This window comes from Salvelinus alpinus, chromosome 5 (genome assembly GCF_045679555.1).
Source record: "Salvelinus alpinus chromosome 5, SLU_Salpinus.1, whole genome shotgun sequence".
Lineage (NCBI taxonomy): Eukaryota > Metazoa > Chordata > Actinopteri > Salmoniformes > Salmonidae > Salvelinus > Salvelinus alpinus.
Window position 1 is genome coordinate 4,676,678 of NC_092090.1, and position 27,140 is coordinate 4,703,817.

Sequence of the window (27,140 nt, forward strand, 5' to 3'; positions counted from 1 at the left end):
TACATACACCTTAGACAAATACATTAAAACTCAGTTTTTCAACATTCCTGAAATGGAATCCTAGTAAAAATTCCCTGTTTTAGGTCAGTTAGGATCACCACTTTATTTTAAGAATGTGAAATGTCAGAATAATAGTAGAGAGATTGATTAATTTCAGCTTTTAGTTTTTTCACACATTCCCAGCGGGTCAGAAGTTTACATACACTCAATTAGTATTTGGTAGCATTGCCTTTAAATTGTTTAACTTGGGTCAAACGTTTCAGGTAGCCTTTCACAAGCTTCCCACAATAAGTTGGGTGAATTTTGACCCATTCCTCCTGACAGAGCTGGTGTAACTGAGTCAGGTTTGTAGGCCTCCTTGCTTGCACACACTTTTTCAGTTCTGCCAATCCTATAGGATTGAGGTCAGGGCTTTGTGATGGCCAGTCCAATACCTTGACTTTGTTGTCCTTAAGCCATTTTGCCACAACTTTGGAAGTATGCTTGGGGTCATTGTCCATTTGGAAGACCCATTTGCGACCAAGCTTTAACTTCCTGACTGATGTTTTGAGATGTTGCTTCAATATATCCACATAATTTTCCATCCTCATGATGCCATCTATTTTGTGAAGAGCACCAGTCCCTCCTGCAGCAAAGCACCCCCACAACATGATGCTGCCACCCCCGTGCATCACGGTTGGGATGGGGTTCTTCGGCTTGCAAGACTCCCCCTTTTTCCTCCAAACATAACGATGGTCATTATGGCCAAACAGTTCTATTTTTGTTTCATCAGACCAAAAAAAAGTACGATCTTTGTCCCTATGTGTGGTTGCAAATCGTAGTCTGCCTTTTTTATGGCGGTTTCGGAGCAGTGGCTTCTTCCTTGTTGAGCGGCCTTTCAGGTTATGTCGATATAGGACTCGTTTTACTGTGGATATAGATACTTTTGTACCTGTTTCCTCCAGCATCTTCACAAGGTCCTTGGCTGTTGTTCTGTGATTGGTTTGCACTTTTCGCACCAAAGTACGTTCATCTCTAGGGGATAGAACGCGTCTCCTTCCTGAGCGGTATGATGGCTGCGTGGTCCCATGGTGTTTATACTTGCGTACTATTGTTTGTACAGATGAACGTGGCACCTTCAGGCGTTTGGAAATTGCTCCCAAGGATGAACCAGACTTGTGGTGGTCTACAATTTTTTGGGCTGATTTCTTTTGATTTTCCCATGATGTCAAGCAAAGAGGCACTGAGTTTGAAGGTAGGCCTTGAAATACATTCACAGGTACACCTCCAGTTGACTCAAATAATGTCAATTAGCCTATCAGAAGCTTCTAAAGCCATGATATAATTTTCTGGAATTTTCCAAGCTGTTTAAAGGCACAGTCAACTTAGTGTATGTAAACTTCTGATCCACTGGAATTGTGATACAGTGAATTATAACTGAAATAATCTGTCTGTAAACAATTGTTGGAAAAATTACTTGTGTCATGCACAAAGTAGATGTCCTAACCAACTTACCAAAACTACAGTTTGTTATTAACAAGAAGTTAGTGGAGTGGTTGAAAAATTAGTTTTAATGACTCCAGCCTAAGTGTATGTAAACTTCCGACTTCAACTGTACATGTAAATAGCAAGTGATTTTGTCAGTAACGTCTGTTTTGTTGTATGTCGGACCCCAGTACGACTAGATGTCGCCATTGGCGTCGGCTAACGGGGATCCTAACTGTAAAGGGTGCGTGTCGGTGGCAGGGAAGTCAGACGCAGGAGAACGAACTTGGTATAAACGGAGCAGTTTAATAGGTGCTAAAAAAACTGACAAAACCAAAATAATATAAGTGGGAACAAAACCCATCGAACACCAGATCATATCTTGCACATAACTCACAAACGAGAACATGACACCAGAACACGACATCAGAACCTGACACCAGAACACGACACCAGAACCTGACACCAGAACCTGACACCAGAACACGACACCAGAACACGACACCAGAACCTGACACCAGAACCTGACACCAGATCATATCTTGCACATAACTGACAAACAAACAATCTTCGACAAGGACAATGAGGGGGAAACAGAGGGTTAAATACACAACGTGTAATTTGATGGGATTGGAAGCAGGTGTAATGGGAGACAAGACAAAACCAATGGAAAATGAAAAGAGGATCAGTGATGGATAGAAGGTCGACCGCCGAACTCCGCCCGAACAAGTAGAGGGACCGACTTCGCCGGAAGTTGTGACACTAATAAATTAAATATTTCAAAAGGCCTTGGGGATACGTGTCTTTTCAGACACAATGATTATTTACTACATCACCACACTCCCTCTCCTCATCTTTGTAAGTCACCTTGATTTTAAACTTGTGTTTTTTAATCAGTTTCTTTATGAACATATTTAGTGAACTCCATGACAGTAGATAAAGCTGGTTTACTGCTCTGGTTGATATCCTACATTATCACTGGGACTGCCTGGCTAACTGCTCTGGTTGATATGCTACATTATCACTGGACTGCCTGGTTTACTGCTCTGGTTGATATGCTACATTATCACTGGGACTTCTGGCTTACTGCTCTGGTTGATATGCTACATTATCACTGGACTGCCTGGTTTACTGCTCTGGTTGATATGCTACATTATCACTGGGACTGCCTGGCTTACTGCTCTGGTTGATATGCTACATTATCACTGGACTGCCTGGCTTACTGCTCTGGTTGATATGCTACATTATCACTGGGGCTTCCTGGCTTACTGCTCTGGTTGATATGCTACATTATCACTGGGACTGCCTGGCTTACTGCTCTGGTTGATATGCTACATTATCACTGGGACTGCCTGGCTTACTGCTCTGGTTGAAATGCTACATTATCACTGGGACTGCCTGGCTTACTGATCTGGTTTATACGCTCCATTATCACTGGGACTGCCTGGCTTACTGCTCTGGTTGATACGCTCCATTATCACTGGGACTGCCTGGTTTATACGCTCCATTATCACTGGGACTGCCTGGTTTATACGCTCCATTATCACTGGGACTGCCTGGTTTATACGCTCCATTATCACTGGGACTGCCTGGCTTACTGCTCTGGTTGCATCAGTCGGTCTTACATTTGTAGATCCTGTATGCTGGGAGGTGACAGTGAATTTTCTTCAATTTCTCAGAGAGCAGGAAGAGATGAGAGAGAAGTTAAAGAGAAAGCAGAGAGGAAGTAGACGAGAGAGAAGTTAAAGAGAAAGCAGAGAGGAAGTAGACGAGAGAGAAGTTAAAGAGAAAGCAGAGAGGAAGTAGACGAGAGAGAAGTTAAAGAGAAAGCAGAGAGGAAGAAGACGAGAGAGAAGTTAAAGAGAAAGCAGAGAGGAAGTAGACGAGAGAGAAGTTAAAGAGAAAGCAGAGAGGAAGAAGACGAGAGAGAAGTTAAAGAGAAAGCAGAGAGGAAGAAGACGAGAGAGAAGTTAAAGAGAAAGCAGAGAGGAAGAAGACGAGAGAGAAGTTAAAGAGAAAGCAGAGAGGAAGTAGACGAGAGAGAAGTTAAAGAGAAAGCAGAGAGGAAGAAGACGAGAGAGAAGTTAAAGAGAAAGCAGAGAGGAAGTAGACGAGAGAGAAGTTAAAGAGAAAGCAGAGAGGAAGTAGACGAGAGAGAAGTTAAAGAGAAAGCAGAGAGGAAGAAGACGAGAGAGAAGTTAAAGAGAAAGCAGAGAGGAAGTAGACGAGAGAGAAGTTAAAGAGAAAGCAGAGAGGAAGAGACGAGAGAGAAGTTAAAGAGAAAGCAGAGAGGAAGTAGACGAGAGAGAAGTTAAAGAGAAAGCAGAGAGGAAGAGACGAGAGAGAAGTTAAAGAGAAAGCAGAGAGGAAGTAGACGAGAGAGAAGTTAAAGAGAAAGCAGAGAGGAAGAAGACGAGAGAGAAGTTAAAGAGAAAGCAGAGAGGAAGTAGACGAGAGAGAAGTTAAAGAGAAAGCAGAGAGGAAGTAGACGAGAGAGAAGTTAAAGAGAAAGCAGAGAGGAAGAAGACGAGAGAGAAGTTAAAGAGAAAGCAGAGAGGAAGTAGACGAGAGAGAAGTTAAAGAGAAAGCAGAGAGGAAGTAGACGAGAGAGAAGTTAAAGAGAAAGCAGAGAGGAAGTAGACGAGAGAGAAGTTAAAGAGAAAGCAGAGAGGAAGTAGACGAGAGAGAAGTTAAAGAGAAAGCAGAGAGGAAGAAGACGAGAGAGAAGTTAAAGAGAAAGCAGAGAGGAATTAGGCACTTGAGATGACGAGGATGGAATCTAGAGGGCTCTCTTTACAAGATGACCCTGGGGAGGCAAAGAGAGAGAGGCAGAGAGGCAGGAACAGAGGATAGAGAGAGAGAGACAGAGCGTCGAGGAAATAGAGAGAGAGAGAGAGAGAGAGAGAGAGAGAGAGAGAGAGAGAGAGAGAGAGAGAGAGAGAGAGAGAGAGAGAGAGAGAGAGAGAGAGAGAGAGAGAGAGAGAGAGAGAGAGAGAGAGAGAGAGAGAGAGAGAGAGAGAGAGAGAGAGAGAGAGAGAGAGAGAGAGAGAGAGAGAGAGAGAGAGAGAGAGAGAGAGAGAGAGAGAGAGAGAGAGAGAGAGAGAGAGAGAGAGAGAGAGAGAGAGAGAGAGAGAGAGAGAGAGAGAGAGAGAGAGAGAGAGAGAGAGAGAGAGAGAGAGAGAGAGAGGGAGGGAGAGAGGGAGAGAGGGAGAGAGGGAGAGAGGGAGAGAGAGAGAGAGAGAGAGAGAGAGAGAGGTAGAGGGTGTTTTGCTGTGAGAAAACGAGCTCTACATCTTTCCTCCTGAACATCATGGCGTGTCTCTTCTTCTCTCTCTTATCTCAGATTAGAACAACTAGATCTGCCTTGTGTTTAGACAGGAACATGCTGTCGGCCCTCAGGACCAGACACATATCTACATAACTATGACCCTGGGCGGGTGTCCCAAACGGCACCCTAGCCTTACGGGCGTCTGGGCATAAGTAGTAGTGCACTATAAATAGGGAATAGGGTCCTGTTTGGTACACGTCCCTGGTGTCCTCGTTAGTGAGAAGCTACACGTGTTGCCGACTGGCCTGACAGGCTGCTATTGTCCAGCACAAACACAACCTCTGTATTGGGGTAGGGAGACCTAGGACCCATTCCCAAAATGGCTACCTATTCACTGTGTAGTGCACTACTTTAGACCGGAGCCGTAATTGGGCCCTGGACAACAGTAGTGCACTAGGTAGGCAATAGTGTGCCATAGGGCTCTGGTCTAAAGTAGTGCACTATATAGGGAATATATAGAGAATAGGGTGCCGTAGGGCTCTGGTCTATAGTAGTACCACTATATAGGGAATAGGGCTCTGGTCTAAAGTAGTGTACTACATAGGGAATAGGGCTCTGGTCTATAGTAGTGCACTATAATAGGGAATAGGGCTCCAGTTAGGACGTAGTTAACATGAATGGGGATTGAGGGTGAAGAAGTCAAGCAGGAGGGTAGAGGTCACCGGGGAGTAGTTATCCTTCACCATAGATAAGATCTTTGAACTTGGAACAACAAGGCTAATCGCTAACAAAGCCACAGAGGCTAACTGTACAGAACAACAAGGCTAATCGCTAACAAAGCCACAGAGGCTAACTGTACAGTTGGCGCTGGGCGGCTCTGGGCCCAGCGTGTCTTGCCAAGTTCACTTCTAAAGCATCAGAAGGAAGATAAGTGTGGGGGGGGGAACACACCCACACACGTTGAGGTACAGCAGCTTCAAATAACTTCACGCTTCCTCCTCAATTAATAGCTTCCAGTAACCTGAGAAACCACCGGGAACGTTTTTAAAAGAAATAAACCCGATTTTTATCGTAACTTTCGTAGCTATACCGATTAATAACGTGGGTTGGAAAACCTGGAAGATAGGAAAAAACCTACACCTGTGTTTATGTTAGCTGTTATATCAGCCTCACAGCCGTCGTTAAAGGATGACGTTCTGATCTGCACTGACAGACTTGACCTGTTACATTGATGGCACAAGTAGTCTTGGAAGTTTCTCTAAGTAGCTAGTTTTGGTGAGAGAGTGAGAGAGACAGAGAGAAAGATAGATACAGAGAGAGATACAGAGAGAGGGGGAGAGAGAGATACAGAGAGAAAGAGAGAGACAGAGAGAGAGAGAGAGACAGAGAGAGAGATAGAGAGAGAGAGAGAGAGAGAGAGAGAGAGAGAGAGAGAGAGAGAGAGAGAGAGAGAGAGAGAGAGAGAGAGAGAGAGAGAGAGAGAGAGAGAGAGAGAGAGAGAGAGAGAGAGATAGAGAGAGAGAGAAACAGAGAGAGAGATAATATAATGTTTTCAGACAGCTGGGAACCTCTATGTTTGGAAGCACAAAGACAGGACGACGTCTCTGTTGACCACAAATCACCCGCTATTTAGAACCACCCCAAAATACACCATAAAATAACTTTCCCGAACTCAACCTCGGAGACAAACCTCCACTTTAGAGTCTTGCAGTGGGAAAACAAAAGCCCCTTTTGTTTATTCTGCGTACAAACACAGACATAAATGCTGTGGTAACCATGTTGTAGTTGTCCAGTTGTCCATCCAACAACAGCCCTGAGGAGATACCACGTATCCCAAATACCACTCTATTCCCTATACTGGGCCCTGGTCAAAAGTAGTGCACTATATAGGGAATAGGGTGCCATAGGGCTATGGTCTAAAGTAGTGCACTATATAGGGAATAAGGGTTGTATTTGGGATGTTAGATACAGAGAAGAGGAGAGACATAATTTTGGGATACTAGAGAAGAGGATGTTGATTTAGTCTGACTGGGGCTTCTTCATTCATTTAGGACAGATGAAAATATTTTTTATTTTTCAGAGTGAGAGGACATGTGTTCTAGGTAGAGGGTTGTCTTGTCACACAGATCTGGGATCAGATTTATTATCAGAGAGGACACACAGTTCTGGGATCAGATTATTATCAGAGAGGGACACACAGATCTGGGATCAGATTATTATCAGAGAGGACACACAGATCTGGGATCAGATTATTATCAGAGAGGACACACAGATCTGGGATCAGATTATTATCAGAGAGGACACACAGATCTGGGATCAGATTATTATCAGAGAGGGACACACAGATCTGGGATCAGATTTATTATCAGAGAGGACACACAGATCTGGGATCAGATTATTATCAGAGAGGGACACACAGATCTGGGATCAGATTATTTTCAGAGAGGGACACACAGATCTGGGATCAGATTATTATCAGAGAGGACACACAGATCTGGGATCAGATTATTTTCAGAGAGGGACACACAGATCTGGGATCAGATTATTATCAGAGAGGACACACAGATCTGGGATCAGATTGCCTTTCTCATATCCGTATTGTCATCAGTAAAACGGGTAAAGGTGAAAATGACCTGAGATCAGTGTCTAGGGGCATCTTCAACCTTGGGATCTGAGAAGTTCCTGGAATATGTGGACACTGTATCAACACTGTATCAACACTGTATCAACACTGTATCAACACTGTATCAACACTGTAGCAACACTTCAACACTGTAACAACACTGTATCAACACTGTAGCAACACTCTAGCAACACTGTATCAACACTGTATCAACACTGTAGCAACACTGTATCAACACTGTATCAACACTCTAGCAACACTTCAACACTGTAGCAACACTGTATCAACACTGTATCAACACTGTATCAACACTGTATCAACACTGTATCAACACTGTATCAACACTGTAGCAACACTGTATCAACACATGTATCAACACTGTATCAACACTGTATCAACACTGTATCAACACTGTCTCAACACTGTATCAACACTGTAACAACACTGTATCAACACTGTATCAACACTGTATCAACACTGTATCAACACTGTATCAACACTGTATCAACACTGTAGCAACACTTCAACACTGTAGCAACACTTCAACACTGTAACAACACTGTATCAACACTGTATCAACACTGTAGCAACACTTCAACACTGTAGCAACACTTCAACACTGTAACACTGTATCAACACTGTATCAACACTGTATCAACACTGTATCAACACTGTATCAACACTGTATCAACACTGTATCAACACAGTATCAACACAGTATCAACACTGTCTCAACACTGTATCAACACTGTATCAACACTGTATCAACACTCTATCAACACTGTATCAACGCTGTAACAAAGCTGTATCAACACTGTATCAACACTGTCTCAACACTGTATCAACACTGTATCAACACTGTATCAACACTGTATCAACACTTCAACACTGTAACAACACTGTATCAACACTGTAACAACACTGTATCAACACTGTATCAACACTGTAACAACACTGTATCAACACTGTATCAACACTGTAACAACACTGTATCAACACTGTATCAACACTGTATCAACACTGTATCAACACTGTATCAACACTGTAACAACACTGTATCAACACTGTAACAACACTGTATCAACACTGTATCAACACTGTAACAACACTGTATCAACACTGTATCAACACTGTAACAACACTGTATCAACACTGTAACAACACTGTATCAACACTGTATCAACACTGTAGCAACACTTCAACACTGTAACAACACTGTATCACCACTGTATCAACACTGTATCAACACTGTATCAACACTGTAACAACACTGTATCAACACTGTAACAACACTGTATCAACACTGTAACAACACTGTATCAACACTGTATCAACACTGTATCAACACTGTATCAACACTGTATCAACACTGTAACAACACTGTATCAACACTGTAACAACACTGTATCAACACTGTAACAACACTGTATCAACACTGTATCAACACTGTATCAACACTGTATCAACACTGTAACAACACTGTATCAACACTGTATCAACACTGTATCAACACTGTATCAACACTGTAACAACACTGTATCAACACTGTATCAACACTGTATCAACACTGTATCAACACTGTAACAACACTGTATCACCACTGTAGCAACACTTCAACACTGTAACAACACTGTATCACCACTGTATCAACACTGTATCAACACTGTATCAACACTGTATCAACACTGTATCAACACTGTATCAACACTGTAACAACACTGTATCAACACTGTATCAACACTGTATCAACACTGTATCAACACTGTAACAACACTGTATCAACACTGTATCAACACTGTATCAACACTGTATCAACACTGTAACAACACTGTATCACCACTGTAGCAACACTTCAACACTGTAACAACACTGTATCAACACTGTAGCAACACTTCAACACTGTAGCAACACTTCAACACTGTAACAACACTGTATCAACACTGTATCAACACTGTAACAACACTGTATCAACACTGTATCAACACTGTATCAACACTGTAACAACACTGTATCAACACTGTATCAACACTGTAACAACACTGTATCAACACTGTATCAACACTGTATCAACACTGTATCAACACTGTAACAACACTATATCAACACTGTATCAACACTGTATCAACACTGTAGCAACACTTCAACACTGTATCAACACTGTATCAACACTGTATCAACACTGTAACAACACTGTATCAACACTGTATCAACACTGTATCAACACTGTAACAACACTGTCTCAACACTGTATCAACACTGTATCAACACTGTATCAACACTGTATCAACACTGTAACAACACTGTATCAACACTGTATCAACACTGTAACAACACTGTATCAACACTGTATCAACACTGTAGCAACACTTCAACACTGTATCAACACTGTATCAACACTGTAACAACACTGTAACAACACTATATCAACACTGTATCAACACTGTATCAACACTGTCTCAACACTGTATCAACACTGTATCAACACTGTATCAACACTGTATCAACACTGTAACAACACTATATCAACACTGTATCAACACTGTATCAACACTGTCTCAACACTGTATCAACACTGTATCAACACTGTATCAACACTGTAACAACACTATATCAACACTGTATCAACACTGTATCAACACTGTCTCAACACTGTAACAACACTGTATCAACACTGTATCAACACTGTATCAACACTGTATCAACACTGTATCAACACTGTATCAACACTGTATCAACACTGTAACAACACTATATCAACACTGTATCAACACTGTATCAACACTGTCTCAACACTGTAACAACACTGTATCAACACTGTATCAACACTGTATCAACACTGTATCAACACTGTAACAACACTGTATCAACACTGTAACAACACTGTATCAACACTGTATCAACACTGTAACAACACTGTATCAACACTGTATCAACACTGTATCAACACTGTAACAACACTATATCAACACTGTATCAACACTGTAGCAACACTTCAACACTGTAACACTGTAACAACACTGTATCAACACTGTATCAACACTGTATCAACACTGTAACAACACTATATCAACACTGTATCAACACTGTATCAACACTGTATCAACACTGTAACAACACTGTATCAACACTGTATCAACACTGTATCAACACTGTATCAACACTGTATCAACACTGTAACAACACTATATCAACACTGTATCAACACTGTATCAACACTGTATCAACACTGTATCAACACTGTATCAACACTGTAACAACACTGTATCAACACTGTATCAACACTGTAGCAACACTGTATCAACACTGTATAAACACTGTATCAACACTGTATCAACACTGTCTCAACACTGTATAAACACTTCAACACTGTAACAACACTGTAACAACACTGTATTAACACTGTATCAACACTGTATCAACACTGTATCAACACTGTATCAACACTGTATCAACACTGTAACACTGTAACAACACTGTAACAACACTGTATCAACACTGTATAAACACTGTATCAACACTGTATCAACACTGTATCAACACTGTATCAACACTGTATCAACACTGTATAAACACTGTAACAACACTGTATCAACACTGTATCAACACAGTATCAACACTGTATCAACACTGTATCAACACTGTATATACACTGTATCAACACTGTATAAACACTGTATCAACACTGTATAAACACTGTATCAACACTGTATAAACACTGTATAAACACTGTATCAACACTGTATCAACACTGTATCAACACTGTATCAACACTGTATATACACTGTATCAACACTGTATAAACACTGTATCAACACTGTATAAACACTGTATAAACACTGTATCAACACTGTATCACCACCACTGTAACAACACTGTATCAACACTGTATCAACACTGTATCAACACTGTATCAACACTGTATCAACACTGTATCACCACCACTGTAACAACACTGTATCAACACTGTATCAACACTGTATCAACACTGTATCAACACTGTATCAACACTGTAACAACACTGTATCAACACTGTATCAACACTGTATCAACACTGTATCAACACTGTATCACCACCACTGTATCAACACTGTATCAACACTGTATCAACACTGTATCAACACTGTATCAACACTGTATTAACACTGTATCAACACTGTATCAACACTGTATCAACACTGTATCAACAGTGTATCAACAGTGTATCACCACTGCATCACCACTGTATCAACACTGTATCAACACTGTATCAACACTGTAGCAACACTGTATCAACACTGTATCAACACTGTATCAAACACTGTAGCAACACTGTAGCAACACTTCAACACTGTAACAACACTGTATCAACACTGTAGCAACACTTCAACACTGTATAAACACTGTATCAACACTGTATCAACACTGTCTCAACACTGTATAAACACTTCAACACTGTAACAACACTGTAACAACACTGTATTAACACTGTATCAACACTGTATCAACACTGTATCAACACTGTATCAACACTGTATCAACACTGTAACACTGTAACAACACTGTAACAACACTGTATCAACACTGTATAAACACTGTATCAACACTGTATCAACACTGTATCAACACTGTATCAACACTGTATCAACACTGTATAAACACTGTAACAACACTGTATCAACACTGTATCAACACAGTATCAACACTGTATCAACACTGTATCAACACTGTATATACACTGTATCAACACTGTATAAACACTGTATCAACACTGTATAAACACTGTATCAACACTGTATAAACACTGTATAAACACTGTATCAACACTGTATCAACACTGTATCAACACTGTATCAACACTGTATATACACTGTATCAACACTGTATAAACACTGTATCAACACTGTATAAACACTGTATCAACACTGTATCACCACCACTGTAACAACACTGTATCAACACTGTATCAACACTGTATCAACACTGTATCAACACTGTATCACCACCACTGTAACAACACTGTATCAACACTGTATCAACACTGTATCAACACTGTATCAACACTGTATCAACACTGTAACAACACTGTATCAACACTGTATCAACACTGTATAAACACTGTATAAACACTGTATCAACACTGTATCACCACCACTGTAACAACACTGTATCAACACTGTATCAACACTGTATCAACACTGTATCAACACTGTATCACCACCACTGTAACAACACTGTATCAACACTGTATCAACACTGTATCAACACTGTATCAACACTGTATCAACACTGTATCAACACTGTAACAACACTGTATCAACACTGTATCAACACTGTATCAACACTGTATCAACACTGTATCAACACTGTATCAACACTGTATCAACACTGTATCAACACTGTATCAACACTGTATCAACACTGTATTAACACTGTATCAACACTGTATCAACACTGTATCAACACTGTATCAACAGTGTATCAACAGTGTATCACCACTGCATCACCACTGTATCAACACTGTATCAACACTGTATCAACACTGTAGCAACACTGTAGCAACACTGTATCAACACTGTATCAACACTGTATCAAACACTGTAGCAACACTGTAGCAACACTTCAACACTGTAACAACACTGTATATACACTGTAGCAACACTTCAACACTGTATCAACACTGTATCAACACTGTAGCAACACTGTAGCAACACTTCAACACTGTATCAACACTGTATAAACACTGTATAAACACTGTATCAACACTGTATCAACACTGTATCAACACTGTATCAACACTGTATCAACACTGTAGCAACACTGTAGCAACACTTCAACACTGTAGCAACACTGTATCAACACTGTTTCAACACTGTATCAACACTGTATCAACACTGTATCAACACTGTAGCAACACTGTAGCAACACTTCAACACTGTATCAACACTGTATCAACACTGTATCAACACTGTATCAACACTGTATCAACACTGTATCAACACTGTATCACCACCACTGTAACAACACTGTATCAACACTGTATCAACACTGTATCAACACTGTATATACACTGTATCAACACTGTATCAACACTGTATCAACACTGTATCAACACTGTATCAACACTGTATTAACACTGTATCAACACTGTATCAACACTGTATCAACACTGTATCAACACTGTATCAACACTGTATCAACACTTCAACACTGTATCAACACTGTATCAACACTGTAGCAACACTGTAGCAACACTTCAACACTGTATCAACACTGTATAAACACTGTATAAACACTGTATCAACACTGTATCAACACTGTATCAACACTGTATCAACACTGTATCAACACTGTAGCAACACTGTAGCAACACTGTAGCAACACTTCAACACTGTAGCAACACTGTATCAACACTGTTTCAACACTGTATCAACACTGTATCAACACTGTATCAACACTGTAGCAACACTGTAGCAACACTTCAACACTGTATCAACACTGTATCAACACTGTATCAACACTGTATCAACACTGTATCAACACTGTATCAACACTGTATCACCACCACTGTAACAACACTGTATCAACACTGTATCAACACTGTATCAACACTGTATATACACTGTATCAACACTGTATCAACACTGTATCAACACTGTATCAACACTGTATCAACACTGTATTAACACTGTATCAACACTGTATCAACACTGTATCAACACTGTATCAACACTGTATCAACACTGTATCAAACACTGTAGCAACACTGTAGCAACACTGTATCAACACTGTATCAACGCTGTAACAACGCTGTATCAACACTGTATCAACACTGTCTCAACACTGTATCAACACTGTATCAACACTGTATCAAACACTGTAGCAACACTGTAGCAACACTTCAACACTGTAACAACACTGTATCAACACTGTAGCAACACTTCAACACTGTAGCAACACTGTAACACTGTAACACTGTATCAACACTGTATCAACACTGTATCAACACTGTAGCAACACTGTAGCAACACTTCAACACTGTAGCAACACTGTATCAACACTGTTTCAACACTGTATCAACACTGTATCAACACTGTATCAACACTGTAGCAACACTGTAGCAACACTTCAACACTGTAGCAACACTTCAACACTGTAACAACACTGTAACAACACTGTATCAACACTGTATCAACACTGTATCAACACTGTAACAATACTGTCTCAACACTGTATCAACACTGTATCAACACTGTATCAATCAATCAATCAATCAATTTTATTTTATATAGCCCTTCGTACATCAGCTAATATCTCGAAGTGCTGTACAGACACCCAGCCTAAAACCCCAAACAGCTAGTAATGCAGGTGTAGAAGCACGGTGGCTAGGAAAAACTCCCTAGAAAGGCCAAAACCTAGGAAGAAACCTAGAGAGGAACCAGGCTATGAGGGGTGGCCAGTCCTCTTCTGGCTGTGCCGGGTGGAGATTATAACAGAACTATGCCAAGATGTTCAAAAATGTTCATAAGTGACAAGCATGGTCAAATAATAATCAGGAATAAATCTCAGTTGGCTTTTCATAGCCGATCATTAAGAGTTGAAAACAGCAGGTCTGGGACAGGTAGGGGTTCCGTAACCACAGGCAGAACAGTTGAAACTGGAATAGCAGCAAGGCCAGGCGGACTGGGGACAGCAAGGTGTCATCATGCCCGGTAGTCCTGACGTATGGTCCTAGGGCTCAGGTTCTCAGAGAGAAAGAGAGAACGAGAGAATTAGAGAGAGCATACTTAAATTCACACAGGACACTGGATAAGACAGGAGAAGTACTCCAGGTAACCAACTGACCCTAGCCCCCCGACACAAACTACTGCAGCATAATCAACACTGTATCAACACTGTAGCAACACTTCAACACTGTAGCAACACTGTATCAACACTATATCAACACTGTATCAACACTGTATCAACACTGTAACACTGTATCAACACTGTATCAACACTGTATCAACACTGTATAAACACTGTAACAACACTGTATCAACACTGTATCAACACTGTATCAACAGTGTATCAACACTGTATATACACTGTATAAACACTGTATAAACACTGTATCAACACTGTATAAACACTGTATCAACACTGTATCAACACTGTATAAACACTGTATCAACACTGTATCAACACTGTATAAACACTGTATCAACACTGTATCAACACTGTATCAACACTGTATCAACACTGTATAAACACTGTATCAACACTGTATCAACACTGTATAAACACTGTATCAACACTGTATCAACACTGTATAAACACTGTATCAACACTGTATCAACACTGTATAAACACTGTATCAACACTGTCTCAACACTGTATCAACACTGTCTCAACACTGTATCAACACTGTATCAACACTGTATCACCACCACTGTAACAACACTGTATCAACACTGTATCAACACTGTATCAACACTGTATCAACACTGTATCAACACTGTAGCAACACTGTATCAACACTGTAACACTGTACCAACACTGTATCAACACTGTATCAACACTGTATCAACACTGTATCAACACTGTATCAACACTGTAACAACACTGTATCAACACAGTATCAACACAGTATCAACACTGTCTCAACACTGTATAAACACTGTATCAACACTGTATCAACACTGTATCAACACTGTAACAACACTGTATCAACACTGTATCAACACTGTATCAACACTGTATCAACACTGTAACAACACTGTATCAACACTGTAACAACACTGTATCAACACTGTATCAACACTGTATCAACACTGTATCAACACTGTATCAACACTGTATCAACAGTGTATCACCACTGTATCAACACTGTATCAACACTGTAACAACACTGTATCAACACTGTAACAACACTGTATCAACACTGTATCAACACTGTATCAACACTGTATCAACACTGTATCAACACTGTATCAACACTGTATCAACAGTGTATCACCACTGTATCAACACTGTCTCAACACTGTCTCAACACTGTAACAACACTGTATCAACACTGTATCAACACTGTATCAACACTGTATCAACACTGTATCAACAGTGTATCAACACTGTATCAACACTGTATCAACACTGTATCAACACTGTATCAACACTGTATCAACACTGTATCAACACTGTATCAACACTGTATCAACACTGTATCAACACTGTATCAACACTGTATCAACACTGTATCAACACTGTATCAACAGTGTATCACCACTGTATCAACACTGTATCAACACTGTCTCAACACTGTATCAACACTGTATCAACACTGTATCAACACTGTATCAACACTGTATCAACACTGTCTCAACACTGTATCAACACTGTATCAACACTGTATTAACACTGTATCAACACTGTATCAACACTGTATCAACACTGTATCAACACTGTAACAACACAGTATCAACACTGTATAAACACTGTCAGCAGGTATCAGTCAGCAGTCATCAGTCATCACTCAGCAGGTATCAGTCATCAGTCAGCAGTCAGCAGTAATCAGTCATCAGTCATCAGTCATCAGGTATCAGTCAGCAGGTATCAGTCATCAGTCATCAGTCATCAGTCAGCAGGTATCAGTCACCAGTCATCAGTCAGCGGGTATCAGTCATCAGTCAGCAGTCAGCAGGTATCAGTCAGCAGTAATCAGTCATCAGTCATCAGGTATCAGTCAGCAGGTATCAGTAATCAGTCATCAGTCAACAGTAATCAGTCATCAGTCATCAGTCAGCAGGTATCAGTCATCAGTCAGCAGTCAGCAGGTTATCAGTCAGCAGTAATCAGTCATCAGTCATCAGGTATCAGTCAGCAGGTATCAGTAATCAGTAATCAGTCATCAGTCATCAGTCAGCAGTAATCAGTCATCAGTCAGCAGGTACCAGTCATCAGTCAGCAGTCATCAGGTATCAGTCAGCAGTCATCAGGTATCAGTCAGCAGTCATCAGGTATCAGGTATCAGTATTCAGTCAGCAGGTATCAGACATCAGGTATCAGTCATCAGTCATCAGGTATCAGTCATCAGGTATCAGTCATCAGTCAGCAGGGATCAGTCATCAGGTATCAGTCATCAGTCAGCAGGGATCAGTCAGCAGGTATCAGTCAGCAGTCATCAGGTATCAGGTATCAGTCATCAGTCAGCAGATATCAGTCATCAGTCAGCAGGTATCAGGTATCAGTCAGCAGGTTATCAGTCAGCAGTCATCAGGTATCAGGTATCAGTCAGCAGGTATCAGGTATCAGTCAGCAGTATCAGTCAGCAGGTATCAGTCAACAGTCAGCAGGTATCAGTCAGCAGGTATCAGTCAGCAGGTATCAGTCAGCAGTCAGCAGGTATCAGTCAGCAGTCATCAGTCAGCAGGTATCAGTCAGCAGGTATCAGTCAGCAGTCAGCAGTCAGCACGTATCAGTCAGCAGTCATCAGTCAGCGGGTATCAGTCAGCAGGTATCAGTCAGCAGTCAGCAGGTATCAGTCAGCAGTCAGTAGTCAGCAGTCATCAGTCAGCAGGTATCAGTCAGCAGGTATCAGTCATCAGGTATCAGTCAGCAGGTATCAGTCAGCAGTATCAGTCAGCAGGTATCAGTCATCAGGTATCAGTCATCAGTCAGCAGGTATCAGTCAGCAGGTATCAGTCAGCAGGTATCAGTCATCAAGTATCAGTCAGCAGTCAGCAGGTATCAGTCAGCAGGTATCAGTCAGCAGGTATCAGTCAGCAGGTATCAGTCAGCAGGTATCAGTCATCAGGTATCAGTCATCAGTCAGCAGGTATCAGTCAGCAGTCATCAGGTATCAGTCAGCAGGTATCAGTCATCAGTCAGCAGGTATCAGTCAGCAGGTATCAATCATCAGGTATCAGTCATCAGGTATCAGTCAGCATTCAGCAGGTATCACTCAGCAGGTATCAGTCAGCAGTCATTAGTCAGCAGGTATCAGTCAGCAGGTATCAGTCATCAGTCAGCAGTCATCAGGTATCAGTCATCAGGTATCAGTCAGCAGGTATCAGTCATTAGTCATCAGGTATAAGTCATCAGTCATCACTCAGCAGGTATCAGTCAGCAGGTATCAGTCATCAGTCAGCAGTCAGCAGGTATCAGTCATCAGGTATCAGTCATCAGGTATCAGTCAGCAGGTATCAGTCAGCAGGTATCAGGTATCAGTCAGCAGTCAGCAGCCATCAGTCAGCAGGTATCAGTCATCAGTCATCAGTCATCAGTCATCAGTCAGCAGGTATCAGTCAGCAGGTATCAGTCAGCAGGTATCAGTCAGCAGGTATCAGTCAGCAGGTATCAGTCATCAGTCATCAGTCAGCAGGTAATGGTCATCAGTCAGCAGGTATCAGTCATCAGTCATCAGTCATCAGTCAGCAGGTATCAGTCAGCATGTATCAGTCATCTAGTATCAGTCAGCAGGTAGCAGTCAGCAGGTATCAGTCAGCAGGTATCAGTCATCAGTCATCAGTCATCAGTCAGCAGGTATCAGTCATCAGTCATCAGTCAGCAGGTATCAGTCATCAGTCAGCAGGTATCAGTCATCAGGTATCAGTCATCAGTCAGCAGTCAGCAGGTATCAGTCAGCAGGTATCAGTCAGAAGGTATCAGTCAGCAGGTATCAGTCATCAGTCATCAGTCATCAGTCAGCAGGTATCAGTCAGCAGGTATCAGTCAGCAGGTATCAGTCATCAGGTATCAGTCAGCAGGTATCAGTCAGCAGGTATCAGTCATCAGTCAGCAGGTATCAGTCATCAGGTATCAGTCAGCAGTTATCAGTCATCAGTCAGCAGGTATCAGTCATCAGTCATCAGTAGGCAGGTATCAGTCAGCAGGTATCAGTCAGCAGGTATCAGTCAGCAGGTATCAGTCATCAGTCATCAGTCATCAGTCATCAGTCAGCAGGTATCAGTCATCAGTCATCAGTCAGCAGGTATCAGTCATCAGTCAGCAGGTATCAGTCAGAAGGTATCAGTCAGCAGGTATCAGTCAGCAGGTATCAGTCATCAGTCAGCAGGTATCAGTCATCAGGTATCAGTCATCAGTCAGCAGTCAGCAGGTATCAGTCAGCAGGTATCAGTCAGCAGGTATCAGTCAGCAGGTATCAGTCATCAGTCATCAGTCATCAGTCAGCAGGTATCAGTCAGCAGGTATCAGTCAGCAGGTATCAGTCATCAGGTATCAGTCAGCAGGTATCAGTCAGCAGGTATCAGTCATCAGTCAGCAGGTATCAGTCATCAGGTATCAGTCGGCAGTTATCAGTCATCAGTCAGCAGGTATCAGTCATCAGTCATCAGTAGGCAGGTATCAGTCAGCAGGTATCAGTCAGCAGGTATCAGTCAGCAGGTATCAGTCATCAGTCATCAGTCAGCAGGTATCAGTCATCAGTCAGCAGGTATCAGTCAGCAGGTATCAGTCAGCAGGTATCAGTCAGCAGGTATCAGTCAGCAGGTATCAGTCATCAGGTATCAGTCAGCAGGTATCAGTCATCAGTCATCAGTCAGCAGTTATCAGTCAGCAGGTATCAGTCAGCAGGTATCAGTATCAGTCAGCAGGTATCAGTCAGCAGGTATCAGTCAGCAGGTATCAGTCAGCAGGTATCAGTCATCAGGTATCAGTCATCAGGTATCAGTCATCAGTCATCAGTCGGCAGGTATCAGTCAGCAGGTATCAGTCATCAGGTATCAGTCAGCAGGTATCAGTCAGCAGGTATCAGTCAGCAGGTATCAGTCAGCAGGTATCAGTCATCAGTCAGCAGGTATCAGTCATCAGGTATCAGTCATCAGTCAGCAGGTATCAGTCATCAGTCATCAGTAGGCAGGTATCAGTCAGCAGGTATCAGTCAGCAGGTATCAGTCAGCAGGTATCAGTCAGCAGGTATCAGTCAGCAGGTATCAGTCAGCAGGTATCAGTCATCAGTCATCAGTCAGCAGGTATCAGTCATCAGTCATCAGGTATCAGTCAGCAGGTATCAGTCATCAGTCATCAGTCAGCAGGTATCAGTCATCAGTCAGCAGGTATCAGTCAGCAGGTATCAGTCAGAAGGTATCAGTCAGCAGGTATCAGTCAGCAGGTATCAGTCATCAGGTATCAGTCAGCAGGTATCAGTCATCAGTCATCAGTCAGCAGTCAGCAGTCAGCAGGTATCAGTCAGCAGGTATCAGTCATCAGTCAGCAGGTCAGTCAGGTATCAGTCAGCAGGTATCAGTCAGCAGGTATCAGTCATCAGGTATCAGTCATCAGGTATCAGTCATCAGTCATCAGTCGGCAGGTATAAGTCAGCAGGTATCAGTCATCAGGTATCAGTCAGCAGGTATCAGTCAGCAGGTATCAGTCAGCAGGCATCAGTCAGCAGGCATCAGTCATCAGTCAGCAGGTATCAGTCATCAGGTATCAGTCAGCAGGTATCAGTCAGCAGGTATCAGTCAGCGGGTATCAGTCAGCAGGTATCTGTCATCAGGTATCAGTCAATAGGTGTCAGTCATCAGGTATCACTCATCAGTCATCAGTCATCAGTCAGCAGGTATCAGTCAGCAGGTATCAGTCAGCAGGTATCAGTCATCAGGTATCAGTCATCAGGTATCAGTCATCAGGTATCAGTCATCAGTCATCAGTCGGCAGGTATCAGTCAGCAGGTATCAGTCATCAGGTATCAGTCAGCAGGTATCAGTCAGCAGGTATCAGTCAGCAGGTATCAGTCAGCAGGTATCAGTCATCAGTCAGCAGGCATCAGTCATCAGGTATCAGTCATCAGGTATCAGTCATCAGTCAGCAGGTATCAGTCATCAGTCATCAGTAGGCAGGTATCAGTCAGCAGGTATCAGTCAGCAGGTATCAGTCAGCAGGTATCAGTCAGCAGGTATCAGTCAGCAGGTATCAGTCAGCAGGTATCAGTCATCAGTCATCAGTCAGCAGGTATCAGTCATCAGTCAGCAGGTATCAGTCAGCAGGTATCAGTCATCAGTCATCAGTCAGCAGGTATCAGTCATCAGTCAGCAGGTATCAGTCAGCAGGTATCAGTCAGAAGGTATCAGTCAGCAGGTATCAGTCAGCAGGTATCAGTCATCAGGTATCAGTTAGCAGGTATCAGTCATCAGTCATCAGTCAGCAGTCAGCAGTCAGCAGGTATCAGTCAGCAGGTATCAGTCATCAGTCAGCAGGTATCAGTCATCAGGTATCAGTCAGCAGGTATCAGTCAGCAGGTATCAGTCATCAGGTATCAGTCATCAGGTATCAGTCATCAGTCATCAGTCGGCAGGTATAAGTCAGCAGGTATCAGTCATCAGGTATCAGTCAGCAGGTATCAGTCAGCAGGTATCAGTCAGCAGGCATCAGTCAGCAGGCATCAGTCATCAGTCAGCAGGTATCAGTCATCAGGTATCAGTCAGCAGGTATCAGTCAGCAGGTATCAGTCAGCGGGTATCAGTCAGCAGGTATCTGTCATCAGGTATCAGTCAATAGGTGTCAGTCATCAGGTATCACTCATCAGTCATCAGTCATCAGTCAGCAGGTATCAGTCAGCAGGTATCAGTCAGCAGGTATCAGTCATCAGGTATCAGTCATCAGGTATCAGTCAGCAGTCAGCAGGTATCAGTCAGCAGTCATCAGTCATCAGTCAGCAGTCATCAGTCACCAGGTATCAGTCAGCAGGTATCAGTCAGCAGTCATCATTCATCATCAGTCATCAGTCAGCAGTCATCAGTCATCAGTCATCAGTCAGCAGGTATCAGTCAGCAGGTATCAGTCAGCAGTCATCATTCATCATCAGTCATCAGTCAGCAGTCATCAGTCATCAGTCATCAGTCATCAGTCATCAGTCAGCAGGTATCAGTCAGCAGGTATCAGTCAGCAGTCATCATTCATCATCAGTCATCAGTCAGCAGTCATCAGTCATCAGTCATCAGTCACCAGGTATCAGTCAGCAGTCATCATTCATCATCAGTCATCAGTCAGCAGTCATCAGTCATCAGTCATCAGTCATCAGTCAGCAGGTATCAGTCAGCAGGTATCAGTCATCAGTCATCAGTCATCAGTCATCCGTCATCAGTCATCAGTCAGCAGGTATCAGTCAGCAGGTATCAGTCAGCAGTCATCATTCATCATCAGTCATCAGTCAGCAGTCATCAGTCATCAGTCACCAGGTATCAGTCAGCAGTCATCATTCATCATCAGTCATCAGTCAGCAGTCATCAGTCATCAGTCATCAGTCACCAGGTATCATTCACCAGGTATCAGTCATCAGTCATCAGTCATCAGTCAGCAGGTATCAGTCATCAGTCACCAGGTATCAGTCAGCAGGTATCAGTCAACTGAATTGTGTGATCCGGTCTCAACAGTGGTTGTTACTAAACTACGTGATGCTGATCTGTGGTTGATGTTGAGGTCAGACTGAGGTCAGGTATCTGATCTGAGAGTTTGGCATCAACGGAAGCAGCAGAGGACCTTGTCTCGTTCACGTCATGTGATCTCTTGTTATCAGCGAACAGTGGAAGTGTTGGTTCATTGTGAATTAGCATGGTGGGTGTTGTAAGGCTGTCCTCACTGACCTGAAAAAAGTAACAGTCAGTCTCTCAGTCTTAATAAGAAGAAAGAAAGTTGTTTGAAGGGTACTTTTATTTATCCTATTTCACATGTTGTACACGTGTGTATTAATACGCATGTGTGAATTGTAAATGTGTTTTTGTCATATCCCATCTCCCCCTGACACCCTCGGAGAGTGGGGTCAAGGCCAGGGTCTATCCCATCTCCCCCTGACACCCTCAGAGAGTGGGGTCAAGGCCAGGGTCTATCCCATCTCCCCCTGACACCCTCAGAGAGTGGGGTCACTGCCAGGGTCTATCCCATCTCCCCCTGACACCCTCAGAGAGTGGGGTCAAGGCCAGGGTCTATCCCATCTCCCCCTGACACCCTCAGAGAGTGGGGTCAAGGCCAGGGTCTATCCCATCTCCCCCTGACACCCTCAGAGAGTGGGGTCACGGCCAGGGTCTATCCCATCTCCCCCTGACACCCTCAGAGAGTGGGGTCACGGCCAGGGTCTATCCCATCTCCCCCTGACACCCTCAGAGAGTGGGGTCAAGGCCAGGGTCTATCCCATCTCCCCCTGACACCCTCAGAGAGTGGGGTCAAGGCCAGGGTCTATCCCATCTCCCCCTGACACCCTCAGAGAGTGGGGTCAAGGCCAGGGTCTATCCCATCTCCCCCTGACACCCTCAGAGAGTGGGGTCACGGCCAGGGTCTATCCCATCTCCCCCTGACACCCTCAGAGAGTGGGGTCAAGGCCAGGGTCTATCCCATCTCCCCCTGACACCCTCAGAGAGTGGGGTCACTGCCAGGGTCTATCCCATCTCCCCCTGACACCCTCAGAGAGTGGGGTCAAGGCCAGGGTCTATCCCATCTCCCCCTGACACCCTCAGAGAGTGGGGTCAAGGCCAGGGTCTATCCCATCTCCCCCTGACACCCTCAGAGAGTGGGGTCACGGCCAGGGTCTATCCCATCTCCCCCTGACACCCTCAGAGAGTGGGGTCACGGCCAGGGTCTATCCCATCTCCCCCTGACACCCTCAGAGAGTGGGGTCAAGGCCAGGGTCTATCCCATCTCCCCCTGACACCCTCAGAGAGTGGGGTCAAGGCCAGGGTCTATCCCATCTCCCCCTGACACCCTCAGAGAGTGGGGTCAAGGCCAGGGTCTATCCCATCTCCCCCTGACACCCTCAGAGGGTGGGGTCACGGCCAGGGTCTATCCCATCTCCCCCTGACACCCTCAGAGAGTGGGGTCAAGGCCAGGGTCTATCCCATCTCCCCCTGACACCCTCAGAGAGTGGGGTCACTGCCAGGGTCTATCCCATCTCCCCCTGACACCCTCAGAGAGTGGGGTCAAGGCCAGGGTCTATCCCATCTCCCCCTGACACCCTCAGAGAGTGGGGTCACGGCCAGGGTCTATCCCATCTCCCCCTGACACCCTCAGAGAGTGGGGTCACGGCCAGGGTCTATCCCATCTCCCCCTGACACCCTCAGAGAGTGGGGTCAAGGCCAGGGTCTATCCCATCTCCCCCTGACACCCTCAGAGAGTGGGGTCAAGGCCAGGGTCTATCCCATCTCCCCCTGACACCCTCAGAGAGTGGGGTCACTGCCAGGGTCTATCCCATCTCCCCCTGACACCCTCAGAGAGTGGGGTCAAGGCCAGGGTCTATCCCATCTCCCCCTGACACCCTCAGAGAGTGGGGTCACGGCCAGCAGTGGTGTAAAGTACTTCAGTAAAACATATTTGAAAGTTCTCTTAAGTAGTGTTTTTGAGGTATCTGTACTTTACTTTACTATTTATATTTTTTAACAACTTTTACTTCACTACATTCCTGAAGAAGATATTGTTATTTTTACTGCATGCACTTTCCAGGACCAACCAAAAGTACTCGTTACATTTTGAATGCTTAGCAGGACAGGAAAATGGTCAAATTCCCGCACTTATCAAGATAACACCTGGTCATCCCTACTGCCGCTGGGCTGGCCGTATCACTAAACAGATAACACGTGGTCATCCCTACTGCCGCTGGGCTGGCGGAATCAAGGCAGTTAACCCACTGTTCCCCTGAACAAGGCAGTTAACAAGGCAGTTAACCCACTGTTCCCCTGAACAAGGCAGTTAACCCACTGTTCCCCTGAACAAGGCAGTTAACCCACTGTTCCCCTGAACAAGGCAGTTAACCCACTGTTCCCCTGAACAAGGCAGTTAACCCACTGTTCCCCTGAACAAGGCAGTTAACCCACTGTTCCCCTGAACAAGGCAGTTAACCCACTGTTCCCCTGAACAAGGCAGTTAACCCACTGTTCCTGTCACGTTCCTGACCTATTTCGGTTAGTTTGTTGTATGTGTTAGTTGGTCAGGACGTGAGTTTGGGTGGGCATTCTATGTTGTGTGTTTCTATGTTGGTTTAGGGTTGCCTGGTATGGCTCTTAATTAGAGGCAGGTGTTTTGCGTTCCTCTAATTAAGAGTCATATTTAGGTAGGTTGTTTCACTGTGTTCGTTGTGGGTGGTTGTCTCCTGTGTCAGTGTTTGTCGCACCATACGGGACTGTTCGGTTTGTGTTGTACATCGTCATTTTTATGTGTAGGCTATTTTCCCTGTTCGTGCGTTCTCGTGTTTAATGTAAGTTTGTCGTTCAGGTCTGTCTACTCCGTTTGTTGTTTTGTTAGTTTATAGTGAAGTTCGTGTTTTCGTCTTGTCTTTAATAAATATTATGTGTTCACAACCCGCTGCGCCTTGGTTCCCTCAATACTCCTCCTTTTCGGTTGAAGAGGAGGAGGACCACCATTACAGAACCACCCACCAAATAACCAGAACCAAGCAGCGGTGTAAACGGAGTAAGGGACAGCGCAAGAAGGAGGAATGGACTTGGGACGATGTATTGGACGGTAAAGGTTGCTACACATGGGAGGAGATCCTGGCTGGAAGGGATCGCCTCCCATGGGAACAGCTGGAGGCACTGAGGAGAGCAGAGGCAACCGGAGAAGGGAACCGGAGTTATGAGGGGACGCGTCTAGCACGGAAGCCCGAAAAGCCCGTGAGTACCACCCAAACATTTCTTGGGGGGGGCTAAGAGGTGGTGGGCCAAGGGCAGGTAGGAGACCTGCGCCCACTTACCAGGCTAACCGTGGAGAGCGGGAGTACGGGCAGACACCGTGTTACGCAGTAGAGCGCACGGTGTCTCCTGTACGTGTGCATAGCCCGGTGCGGGTTATTCCACCTCCCCGCACTGGTAGGGCTAGATTGGGCATTGAGCCAGGTGTCATGAGGCCGGCTCAACGCGTCTGGTCTCCAGTGCGTCTCCTCGGGCCGGCGTACATGGCACCAGCCTTACAGATGGTTTCCCCGGTTCGCCTACATAGCCCGGTGCGGGTTATTCCACCTCCCCGCACTGGTCGGGCGACCGGGAGCATTCAACCAGGTAAGGTTGGGCAGGCTCAATGCTCAAGAGAGCCAGTACGCCTGCACGGTCCGGTATTTCCGGCGCTACCTTTTCGCCCCAGCCCAGTACCACCAGTGCCTACACTACGCACCAGGTTTCCAGTGCGTCTCCAGAGCCCTGTTCCTCCTCCACGCACTTTTCCTATGGTGCGTGTATCCAGTTCGGTGCCTCCAGTTCCGACAACACGCACTAAGCCTCCTGTGCGTTTCCAGAGCCCTGTACGCACTGTTCCTTCTCCCCGTACTCGTCCTGAGGTGCGTGCACTCAGCCCGGTGCCACCAGTGCCGGTACCACGCACCAGGCCTATAGTGCGCTTTGAGAGGTCAGTGTGCCCTGTCCCTGCTCCCCGCACTAGCCTGAAGGTGCGTGTCTCCAGTCCGGTGCCTCCAGTTCCGGCACCACGTACCAGGCCTACAGTGCGTCTCAGCCGGCCAGAGTCTGCCGTCTGCCCAACGGCGCCTGAACTGTCCGTCTGCCAAGCGCCGCATGAACTGCCCCTCTGCCATGAGCCTGCAAAGCCGCCCGTCTGCCATGAGCCTACAGAGCCTTCCGCCAGACAGGAGCCGCTAGAGCCTTCCGCCAGACAGGAGCAGCCAAAGCCTTCCGCTAGACAGGATCAGTCTGAGCCATCCGTCTCCGCAGCGCCATCTGAGCCATCCGTCTCCTCAGCGCCATCTGAGCCATCCGTCTCCCCAGCGCCATCTGAGCCATCCGTCTCCCCAGCGCCATCTGAGCCATCCGTCTCCCCAGCGCCATCTGAGCCGTCCGTCTGTCCCGAGCCATTAGAGCCGCCCGTCTGTCCCGAGCCGTC